This window comes from Pinus tabuliformis, chromosome 6 (genome assembly GCF_031772625.1).
Source record: "Pinus tabuliformis cultivar Carrire ecotype Pingquan chromosome 6, CPIR1, whole genome shotgun sequence".
In the NCBI taxonomy this organism is placed as follows: domain Eukaryota; kingdom Viridiplantae; phylum Streptophyta; class Pinopsida; order Pinales; family Pinaceae; genus Pinus; species Pinus tabuliformis.
Window position 1 is genome coordinate 1,770,175,353 of NC_142292.1, and position 12,341 is coordinate 1,770,187,693.

Consider the following 12,341-nt stretch of genomic DNA (forward strand, 5'->3'; position numbering starts at 1 on the left):
GCTTGTAACCATCTTCTCTATTAAAATTATCAGGGTTTTTCTCGATTTCAAGGGCTTCTCGAATTATACGAGAATGGTAGAAAGGGGAAGAAGTAACGACTTTAGCTTGGTTGAAACATATTAGGTGTTTGGTCTTATAAGAGTGCTCTGCAATGGCAGACTTTGAAAGACGGTTATGGTTGGCATCAACAATATGTTCCTTGAGGCGGGCTTTGAATGGGCGACCTGTTTGACCAATGTAAGATTCACTACAAGAATAAGGGATTTTATAAACCCTTGATCCTAGCATTGGATCTGATAAGTCTTTGGGTGAGCAAAACAATTTCTTGAGGGTTTTATGGGGTTTGAATACAGTTTTAATGCTTTTCTTAGCCATAATCTTGGTAATAAGATCAATGGTCCATTTTATGTAAGGAACAGTGACTTTGCAACAAGAGGGGGAGGGGTCCATCTTTTTAGGTTTAGGGTGAGCCATAGACTAGAGTTCTTTGGAGATCTGAGCAGAGGAATATCCATTGGCCTTGAAAGCCCTAACTAGATGAGATTTTTTAACTGAGAGAGAATGTAGGGCATATATTTTTAGAGCTCGGGAGAAGATTTTTTTGAGGACACCAAACTTTTGGGATGGGTGGTGATGGGGGAGGACGTGGAGATAACGGTTAGTATGAATCTTTTTTCTATAAAATTGTTGGGAGAGGGTGCCATTGGGGAGGTGAGTAACAAGCACATCAAGGAACAAGAGGGATTTTTTGGATTCAGTCTCCATAGTAAACTGGATAAAGGGGGAGATGCTATTAAGATGGCTCTGAAAGGAAGAAAGGGTGTGGCATCCGTGTTGCCAGATGACAAAGGTGTCATGAACAAACTGGAACTAACATTTGGGTTTGAGATGCCAAGAGTTGAGAGCTGTGGCTTCAAATTGCTCCATAAAGATGTTAGCCACGACAGGAAACAAGGTGGAAACAGGGGGGAGCCCATTGTTGTTCCTTCCTTTAGAAGGTGGACTAAAGGAAATTTTGGATTAAGCTTAGGATTTCTTGGTCAACTAACTGGGAGATCAAGAGAAGAGCTTTGGGGAAAGGGATCTTGGTGAAAAGGGAAACAACGTTAACCAAAAGTTCATTCTCATCAATCATAATGGATCTAGTCTTCTCAATGAAGTTCGCGGAATTCTTGATGTAAGAGGGAGTGGAGCCCACAAATTGTTGAAGGTTGGAGGCTAGATAATCACTGACCGCATGGGTAGGAGCTCCAATGGAACTAACAATGGGGCGAAGGGGGATATCAAGCTTATGAATTTTCGATTGACCATAAATCTTAGGAGTTTGGGGGGCCTAGGGAATGAGCTTGCGCTGAATGATAGTAGGTATAGAAGAGGATTTTATATCCTTGGAAACCAGCTGAGAGATATCATTTAGGGGGTTCTTAGGAAGGATTTTATAAGAAGAAGAAGACAAGAGATTTGTCATCTTGGACTCATAATTAGAAGTGTTCATGACAACCGAAGAATTACCTTTGTCAGCTTTAAAAACAAGGATATTAGGATTATCATTAAGGCGCTTGATGGATTGGAATTCTTCTTTAGAAAGGTTAGGGATGGGAGGCTTGGTGCGACGCAAAATTCTACCATAGTCTTGCTGGATTTCTTCAACAGAGTGAGGAGGGAGGTTCAAGGTCATCAACTCAATGGAGAAAAGGATCTCTTCCAAGGGAATCTTGCGAGGAGAAAGAGAAAAATTAAAACATTTTTCCAGGAGTTGGAGGGTATGGGGATCAAGGATGAGCGAAGAGAGGTTTACCACAAAAGGAGGATGAGAATAGGAAGAACAGGTTGATGAAATAGAAGAGGACGAGGTCTTAGGAAGAAAATTATTAGAATTGATATTAGTAATCAAAGAAGGGGAATTACATTTGCCAAGTGCCTTAGAATTTGAGAGACTAGATTCAACATGAATCACAATAGCATGAATATTAGAGTCGATGGAGGGATTACTAGGGACATTGATTTGATTAGAATGAATAGAATTAGAATGGATCGATATGGAATTAGAGAGAGAAGGGAATTAGTGGGAAAGTCGAAGCCCATCAAGAGGTTAGGGTTGGTTAGGTTCAAAATGGGTGCAATCGACTTAGAGAATGAATTAGCATGCAAGGAGGGGGTGCAAGTTAAAAGGGAGGAGCAGTCGGAATAGGGCAACAATGGTTCAAAATTATATGGATTGACAGACACACATCTTGAAGGGGGGGTGGGTGATGTTGAAATGGACGTGGAGGGAATAGTAAAAGCCAAATTCAGATTAGTTGTAGAGGTTATTAGGTTAGGAGCGGTCAATGAATTATGATCATCATTCATGATGGCTGCTAGTGGTAGCACAATAACACTAAATGAAACGATCGAATCTAGATTGGGAAGCGGCGTGCTAGAGGTGAGATCCGAGCTAGATAGGACGGAGTCGGATGTAGTGTTGTGGTTGGTACATTCAAAAGAGGATTACAAGGAGGCGTAGTCAGCTTCAGAGGTGGCTAGATGTACCAAGGAAGGGCAGGTAAGTTTGAGCTATCGGTGAAGGGGATCAACAGAGTGAGAAGCCTGCGAAGATGGGGACAACTACGAAGAGGGGGAACGAGGGTTAATGGGGAGGGTGAAGAGGCGAAATGTGATTGCAGGCTAATGAGCATTCAAGGGGAGGAAAAATGCTTGCTTTGATCGCTGAAGGGTGAGGTTCGCAATCCAGATGAGGCGGAAGTAGGAGGGTGGGTGTTAAGCCCACGATTCGGTGGTTGATGTGCGACAAAGTGGGGTGACGCACCCTCGATTAAAAGTGATGAGCTGGGCGAGCGACGAGCTGGTGAGCGGGCAAGTAGGTTGTGATGTTTGTTGCGATGATGGGACGAGTTGGTGTTGCGACGAGCTAGGGCGGTCGGTTAAAGGTGCCTGGGACACGAGTTGCGACGAGCCAACGAAGAGTCGAAAAACCAAATTTGGCTAAGTGTGGAGACTTTGTGGAGGTAAGATTATACGGTGCAAAGTTGGGCATGTGGACCTGATGGGGTGGCGACATGGGCAAGCCGACTTAAAATGGGAGTGAGTTTTTTGATTTGAGAGGTCAGCCTGGGCATGCTGACCCATGATGAATTCTTGGAGAATCATATAACTAAGAGGATGCCATGGTGGAGAGAAGCCATCAAATCAATTGAATTTCAATCATTCAAGTGTGAGTTCAAGAATAAGGTGGACGAGCAAAGGAGTGGGCGAACTGAGTTAAGGCAAGGTGTAGGCAGCTCTAGACCAAAGCACCAAGCCGAAGAAACAGAACACATAGTTTTTGGTTTCACAGATCGCAAGTTGGGCATGTCTGCTCGACGGACGAACCGGGTAGGGCGTTGTTGTATGCAGTGGGTACGTCTACTTGACGGGTGACCCACGGAGGGCGTGCTACATGATAGGGCGAGATGGAAAAATGACGAGTTCTATGGTGCGACTGCAATTAAGGTTGCAGTTGTGGTTGCGGTAAGGCATGTAGAGGTGTGGGCGAAGCATCGGGTGGTTGGACAAGCTATGGACATGCGCTAGGAATGGCGACATGCCAGAAGCGAAGATTGAATGGTGCGATGAGCTGCAGAACTAGTTTTTGCGATGATTTTGTGTGGGGGGCGACTCGGGTAGGGTGCCTATGCCCGACGAGTTGGGTGACCCGACCCGGCAGGGGTGGGTGCTCCTCAATGGTGCTTTAGGTAGTACTGAATGGTGCAGGCCGAACTGTGTATTTTGATAGAAAAAAGTAATAAGGAAGTTGGGGTTCCTCTTCAAAGACTATACTTGTATATTTCATAAAGATTATTATTATCATTGTGGGAAGACTCATATTCAGGGAGTTTCCCCTCCCATTAAAGATTGTATCCGATGTGCATATGTTATAAATGATAATGATGATGAAAGAAGATTAATTGAATGTTTCCGCTGTGTTATGAATGTTAAATGCTTATAAAGTGAATAATAGACTAAGTATGGAATGTTAGTCATAGTCAACACTTGAAAGTATTGTTGAAAAGAAATCGGGTGGTGGTGCCACACTTGCTTATGAGCGGTTGAAATACTATCCCCAAGATAGGGGCGTGAAAAGTGGTATCAGAGCTTGATTCAGCTGAACCAGATTTACAGATGAAGTGATACAACTGCACTTTGTGACAGTTGGTATCAGAGGCTTCGATGATTTAGTTAAAGTTTTGGGTTTTGAAGGCTGATGACTGTTGAAGGTGAAGTAGGTGTTGAAGACTTGCCGAACGGATGAAGATGGTTGAAAAGGCACTTCAAAAACTTGAAGACATGACTGATTATTGGAAAGACGAAATGTAGAGACACTATGAAGCTCTTGTTCAAGAGTGGGAACTCTTGCTACATATGGGAAGCAGGATAATAGACATGCAAGAGGACTTGAATAATGTTCATGGGAAGACTGATGACCTCAAGGAACTGGATGAGGAGCTACGACAGGGTGATCATAGACTCTAAGAACTCATGGATGAACGGGTTCGACTAAGGGAGAAGATCACCATGGCGCAAGCTAAAGTCAAGGAAATTGAGGATGAAATTAAGAATGACTTTCATGGCATAAAGCCCATTGTGATAGAGCAAGATGAGCTCGATTACATTGGCGGACTTGGGGACTATCATCGAAACATGCAGCAAGATGTTTAGAAGATTTGTTCACTTCGAATGGAAGGAGTCAATGTGTGCTTGATTGGTACACTTAAGCAGGATGTAATGGAGGACAATCTTGAAGTAAATCAAGCTGAACTACGATCGAATTTCTTAGATGAGCCAAGCAAGGAGTTGAAGTACCTTAAGAAGGAAGTCAGGTCGAAGCAAAAGTTGATAGACTCTTCTGGGGACGAATTGTTGAAGAAGGTTGCCGAAATAAGATGCAAGATCAAGCCGAAAGAGGTTGGAGATGCCTTGAAGCTGAGTTTGGTGCAGGTGACCATACATGGCAAAAGGTTTGCAGCTTTGGTGGACATGGTAGCTACTCATAGTTTCCTTAGTAGGAGAGGAATAAATTCTTTTCGGAAGAAAGATGAAGTGGGAGGAGAGTGGAATGCTTTCAAAGAAGTGAACTCTACCATGAAAGCTGTGACTAGTGTATTGAGAACACTTAGGTGAGAGTGGGCTCTTGTTTTGGAAAGTTGGACTTGAGGATCGTTGACTTGGATGATCATTCTATGGTGCTGGGGAAAGACTTTTTGAAGGTTGCACAAGCCATACCAATGGTGGACCGGGACATTATCTTGATTACAGCTGAAGGGAGAACCATGTTGGTTCCGATGAATAGGAGAATTTGCTTGGGATATAGACCAAGAATGGATTCTATGACTTTGTATCCAAAGGATTCGAATGTGAAGCATAAACATGTGGAGCAAAGAGGACTTGGATGTATGAATCAAACAACGAAGGAAGGGAAGTTATTAGACTTCGTTGCAAGAGCTAGGAGGAAATATGGAGGTAGAAAATCAATTTGACACATCTTGAGACACTTGACAAGAGCATATTCTACGAAGGATATTCACCATGGAGTTGTAGATGGAGGGTGTTAGAATACTTCTTCAATGGTAGTGGTTGGGGAATATTACACAGGTTGAGATTCGACTGGCATAGTGGACTTTTGCAGGTATGCCATGGGCATATATGACTTTCAGTTGACAAAAGACAAGCTTGATAAGCTTGGTTGTACACATGAGGAGGTTGAGGTTGCACACAAGTACTTGAGAACGTCGCATCAATCGGATACATGGGTGGATGAGAGTCAGGGAGGGAATTTCCCGTCCCTCCTTTCTCGATAAACAACCTTGGATATGGGTTGGTGCAGTGGCCTTGACATTTAGGAGGGTTGCACCACCTTTACAAGGGGCCTTGGTGACAAGGCTTCTTTCTTGATTGGTTGATGATGCTTGGATGTATGCGACTACATAACAACACATTGGCATTAGCATCATGGGCAACATGTTGTAGATGAGATGGGCACACCATGGACCTAAGCATGGCTTATTTTAAACCTGGATGGATTCTTGATCAAGTTGAGATTGTGATAGCATGTTGAGAAACAACCAATGGTGGCATGGGGGAGGTACATTATGGTTGGATTAGCTACCCAACTAGTTCGATGACATGGGGGCATGCAGTGCACCGAGTTTGTGTCAGATAGGTGTCTTGGTTTCGACTGAGATGTTGTGTTGGATGGAGTAATATGAAGAGATTCACATGATGGGCTATACATGATGGAGACAGTTGTGATATATATGTTGTAGGGATGTTTGCAAGATATGGATTGGCCGAAGTCATGGATTAAGGAGACTTCCTATTTATGAGGGAATAGACTAATGGTTTATGTGACATTGGAGCGGAGGCAGGGAGCATGAGCATCTTTGAGTGTTGGACCTAGTACCACTTTATGACGATGGTTGGTGGAGAGAGTTGTCAAGGATGACAACCATTTAGAGTGGGGGAGTATGTCAAGCCAACGAGTCAGCGGTTGATGTGGGACAGAGTGGGGAGACGCGCCCTCGGTTAAAAGTGATGAGTTGAGTGAGCGACGAGTCGGTGAGCGGGCGAGCCAGTTGCAATGATGGGACAAATTGGTGTTGTGACAAGATGGGGTGGTCGGTTAAACACGCCTGGGACATGAGTTCCGACGAGCCAACGGAGAGTCGAAAAACCGAAATTCGGCTAAGTGTGGATACTTTGTGGAGGTAAGATTATACGGTGCGAAGTTTGGCATGTGGACTCGGCGGGGCAACGACATGGGTGAGCTGACATAAAGTGGGTGCAAGTTGGCCAAGTTGAGAAGTCGGCCTGGGCAGGCCGACCCATGATGAATCCTTGGAGAAGTGTATAAGTAAAAGGATGCCATGGAGGAGAGAAGGTATCAAATCAATTGAAGTTCAATCATTCAAGTGCGAGTTCAAGGATAAGGTGGATGAGGAAAGGAGTGGGCGAACTGAGTTAAGGCAAGGTGCAGGCAGCTCTAGACCGAAGCACCGAGCCAAAGAAACAAAACATAGAGTTTTCGGTTTCGTAGATCACAGGTTAGGCACGTTTGCCCAACAGGAAAATCAGGTAAGGCATCACTGCATGCGGTGGGCACGTCTGCTTAGTGGGCGACCAGCGGAGGGCGCGCTGCACGACATGGTGAGCTGGGTCAAACGATGAGTTCTGCGGTGTGACTGCGGTTGAGGTTGCGGTTATGTTTGCTGTAAGGCGTGTGGAGGTGTGGGCGAAGCGCCAGGTGGTTGGACAAGTTGTGGATAAGCACTGGGAAGGGAGACACACTGGAAGCGAAGGTAGAATGATGCGACGAGCTACAGAAGTAGTTTGTGCGATGAGTTTGTTCGGAGGGCATCTCTGCCCGACGAGTTGGGTAACCCGACCCGGCAGGAGTGCGTGCTCCTGAACGGTGGTTCGGGCACTGCTAAATGGTCCAAGCCGAACTATGTATTTTGACAGAAATTGTGAGAAGGAAGTTGGGGTTCCTCTTCAAAGACCCTACTTGTATATTTCGTAAAGATTATTATTATCATTGTGGGAAGACTCATATTCAGGGAGTTTCCCCTCCCGTTAAAGATTGTATCCGTTGTGCATATGTTATAAATGATAATGATGATGAAAGAAGATTAAATGAATTTTCCCACTGTGTTATGAATGTTAAATGCTTAGAAAGTGAAAAATAGACTAAGTATGGAATGTTAGGCATAGTCCACACTTGAAAGTATTGTTGAAAAGAAATCGGGTGTTGGTGTCACACCTGCTTATGAGCAGTTGAAAGACTATCACCAAGATAGGGGCGTGACAGTGGGGGTAGGGGTCCACGATCCGAAAGATATTGTGCTTTGATTTTTGATGGGCGGAGAGGAGGCGGAAAATTTTTTCTTCTCAAATTGGTTCATTTTATTAATATTTTAATTTACTTCAACTAAGATTTTTCCATTCTCTCCTTCCCTTCACATTCAAATTAATTAACTAATTTTCTAATCAAACCTTGGTCCATAATGAACCCATCTCATTATTTTTTATCTAAATTTTGGTCCAAGATGATAAAAATTCATTTTTGTTTCTGGCATTATTTCAACCGTTAATCATCGAACTCATAATCCAAATTCATTTTAATAATGATTAGGGTCAAATAATTTTAAATATAGTTATATGTCCCATTTCAAAAAATGATTTGTATATTCTATTTCCAAAAATAATTGTAGATAGGCCTATATGTCCAGTTTTGGAATTGGATTCATATTTTTAATATTTATTAATTCCCCTTCAACAAACATATTTTACTATCTCCTCCCTACCGACCTTATACTTATTCCAATTTAAATAACTAAATTTCTAACCTTGGTCTTTTGTGAACCCTTCTAATTCTTCATTTATCTAAATTTTGGTGAAAGATAATAAAATTCAATATTTCGACTGTTAAGCACCGAACACATAATCCAAGAGGTGCCTATAAAAGGCAATCCAACACTCATTTACTCTCATGGCTCTCATATGTCTCTGATGATAGATGGAGTTCCCATCCAAAACGTTGGACGAATCACATATATTACACAGTTTTCTTCCAGAAATCTATAACAGTATGAATCACTGTGGAAGTCTCTAGTCACTTATAACACACATTTCAAAATAAAACTTAATATACATACTAACTAATATATTTCAATATTGAAAACACTCTCTTCTCTAGGTAGTATTTTTGTTTATATATATGTTAATGTTGACCTTAGTAAAATATTTTAATATTCATAAAGAAAAAGTAACTAGAGGCAAAATAATTTAGCTACCTCTTAATAATAGATAGATGTTCAATTCATTCAAGTTTTAATTTTAATAATAATAATAATAATCATAATAATCATAATAATAATAATAATAATAAACTTATTATTAAAAATACAATTTAACAATGAAAAATTTCACATGACCTATATATAGAGAGACAAAAAAGACTGTTATAGATCCATCTAAATCATAGATTTATCAACTGCTAAATGAGCTTAAATCTCTTGGTGTGTAAATCGTTTTTCAAATTTTCCATTCTAAAATGAGATATAATCTTTTTTCCATTTTTTCATTCTAAAATGAGATTTTCATATAATGAGATTTGATCCCTATTGGCTCTTGATACATCAATGACTAAGATGAATCTATACTAGTCTTGTATAGACGTGATCGGGTGTGTTATTAAGGTACTCCTAAATCTTAAGTCACTTGTTCAATTCTCGCCCTATTCTAGTATTATTCTTGAACATGAACATGATGTAGCCTCACCAATACATATGATTATACATATTTGACTATTTTTTATTAAAAATATTATAAAATATCAATAATTCAATATAAAGAATATGGTAGCTTCTTAATAAAAGAGATATGTATAATCTATTCAGTTTTTAATATAAAAGAATAATATTAATAATAAATTATTTAAATATAATTTAAACAATCAAAATTTCATACCTATATACAGAGACAAAAAACGATTATCGCCAATTTTCCAAGCACTAAAAAAGTAATTTTTTTTTTTTCAATTTGCATTAAAAATGAGATTTAATTTTCTTTTCCATTTTTACATTCTAAAATAAGATTTACCTATAATGAAATTTTATCTTTATTAATTCTTATTAGTTTTCGATACATCTGTGATTATAAATCTATTATTATATTAAATAGAGTAAACATTGAAACTAGGGTGTCGTGCATATTTTCCAACACATTTACAACCTTCCTCACTTGCATGCATAGAGGGGTGGTAGATGTGATATTTCTTTATTTATTTCTCCTTCCAAATTATCGCAAGGAAGGTCCTGCACTACTACGCGGTGGTAGGTCCGACCATATGTCTTCTTTGAGTGTTCAAACTGTGGTTTTTATCGACAGTGGTATAACGAGTCAATATTTTGGGGTCCAGGCAGATTATTTTTGGATTTTGTAATGAAAAATTGAAAAATTTAATTTACAAAAATTTTGGTCAAATTTATTTATGCATTTAAAAGTAAATAACAAAGTTTACTTAAAAATGACTTTTAATATTTACTTTTATTTTTAGTGATATTTTTTGTTTATATAAAAATATAATCAATAAAAAAATCATCATTTATTTTTATTTAACACTTAATTTAATAATGAGAAATAAAGAAATTTTTTATAAACAATCAAACTCTCAGTTATAGATATATAAGTGGCACTTTATTTAATATTGGCAGATACCAAAAGTTTCCACTAACATAAATATGTTGAAATCCAAAAACATAAACATCAATATTAACCCATGTTTACTAAGATATAGGTTAACATATATTTGTAGAAATTTAAAATCAAGTGCAGTAATCAATTATATCATTCTAAGAGCCTCTTAGCAAATTGTTGTGTCTTATTAATAAATGTTAATTTGTTTCTTGCCAATAAAATTATTTACAACCAGATTTCTTAAAGCATCTTGACAAAGACTTTTAAAACTAATCACTTTTTTGTGTTATGGGTCTCTGAGGATGACATAAACTCTAAATTGATTTATTATAATTGATCAAGTGCAAAGTGGGATGATTAAAATAATACTTCATGCTAAACAATGATTATTGTTATTCACATCTATTTAAGATTTCAATGAGTTCACTTTGGGAATAGTCAACTATATGTATTGGTTTTTTAGTTAAGACTCAGTTTTGCTAGACACCGAATTTTCGGGATTATAGATTAGGTTAGTTGTGTTATGTTGAGTAATTATTGGAGTCCAAGACACTTAAGAAACTGAATCAATGGTTTACCTATTTTATTAATGTGTACACTATGTATATAGACATTCTTTGATATCATTTAATATACAGTTGAATTTGGTTTCCAATTTTGTTGTCTTACAGTGGTATCATATCAAAGGTTAATTTGCTTTGTCTTCCAGAATGAGCAACGGTTGTATGGCCTTATTATGGAGCATTGGTGAAGCAGAGATCATTGGTAAACAGAACGTGATTGGTGAACTACAAAGACTACGGGCAATGGCGGCCTAATTTTTGTTAACGCTCATCTTGACGTAGTGACAAGGAGTGCAGCATATGAGAGCAATAAGACGAGAATATTGTGAAGAGTCTGCATTAACTCTTGAAGAGCATGATAATCGATTGATGTGGAACAAGGAGATGAATCAAAACGGTCGAAATATTCTATTTTTTTGAGAGGATAATCGACACCACCAGTGATAGTGCGAAAATGAGTTAACTGCCATCAAAACAATGGAACATTATCTGCAAAAAAAATTGATTGTGGGTATTCCATTTAAGAAAAGGAAAAAAAAACCTTAGTTAGATTCAAAGGAGGATGTGTGAAATCCATTGAAGCAAGTGAAGAATACCACTAACATTTCTCTACCTCTGTATCTATCTTTTCGAAGTGTTTTCCTAGTAAAACCAGTGAGCAGACCAGCATACATGGAAGATGTTGCTCCATCGGTCGTTTTAATAATATTATCTGAGCCATACCCTCATGGAGATCCGACTAGTTTTCTCAAGGATGACAGATAGAGAAGCTATGAGATAATTCGAGCCCAAAAATCCAGATTAAATTAGATTTGGAGATGTTGCTACAAGCATTTGTAAGTTTGTGGATTTTTTTCAGCTTCTAGTTAGTTTCGTTTCTGTTATTTGGATGGTGCCAATTGAACTTGACAAATTTGTGTAAGTCATTTGGAGACCTCTTGTCGAATTTCTAGTTTGCATGGGAGTAACTAGATTCCTGGGTAATATGACCCGTATATGTATCTTGCCTAGTTTTGATTTCCATGGTTTGGTGCTTGACATGTTGACTTGATTTTGACAGCTCATGAACATGGTTCAATTTATATATTTGGAGAATGGTATTTTCATACACATGGTGGTTGGATAATGGTATATGTATGTCATGTATCACCTGTGACGTGAGAGGAAAATACCCCATAACGTCTGATACGCATGTTGATGTAGCATTGATGCATATTTTTTCCTATGTGCCTACTTTAATTCACGATTTGAAGGTATGCAAATGCTCTGTTACTATGAAACTTCACTTCTAGTTTTATCTAATCCATCGAAAATCTAAAATTATTCAACTCCAGAAGGTCACACTGAAAAAAAGGTTGAAAGATTTCTGTGTTGTCAAGAAGATGTTTCATGTTTCACTACCTTATACGAATGATATGAAGATTAATTTATGGGGGGGGGGGGGGGAGGGACTTGATTGCTTGGGACTTCGTAGAGGATATTAATGTATGCTCAGAGTGTGGTAGTTAGCGAGGATGTTGTCTTGGAGAGAAGCTAATGATTGT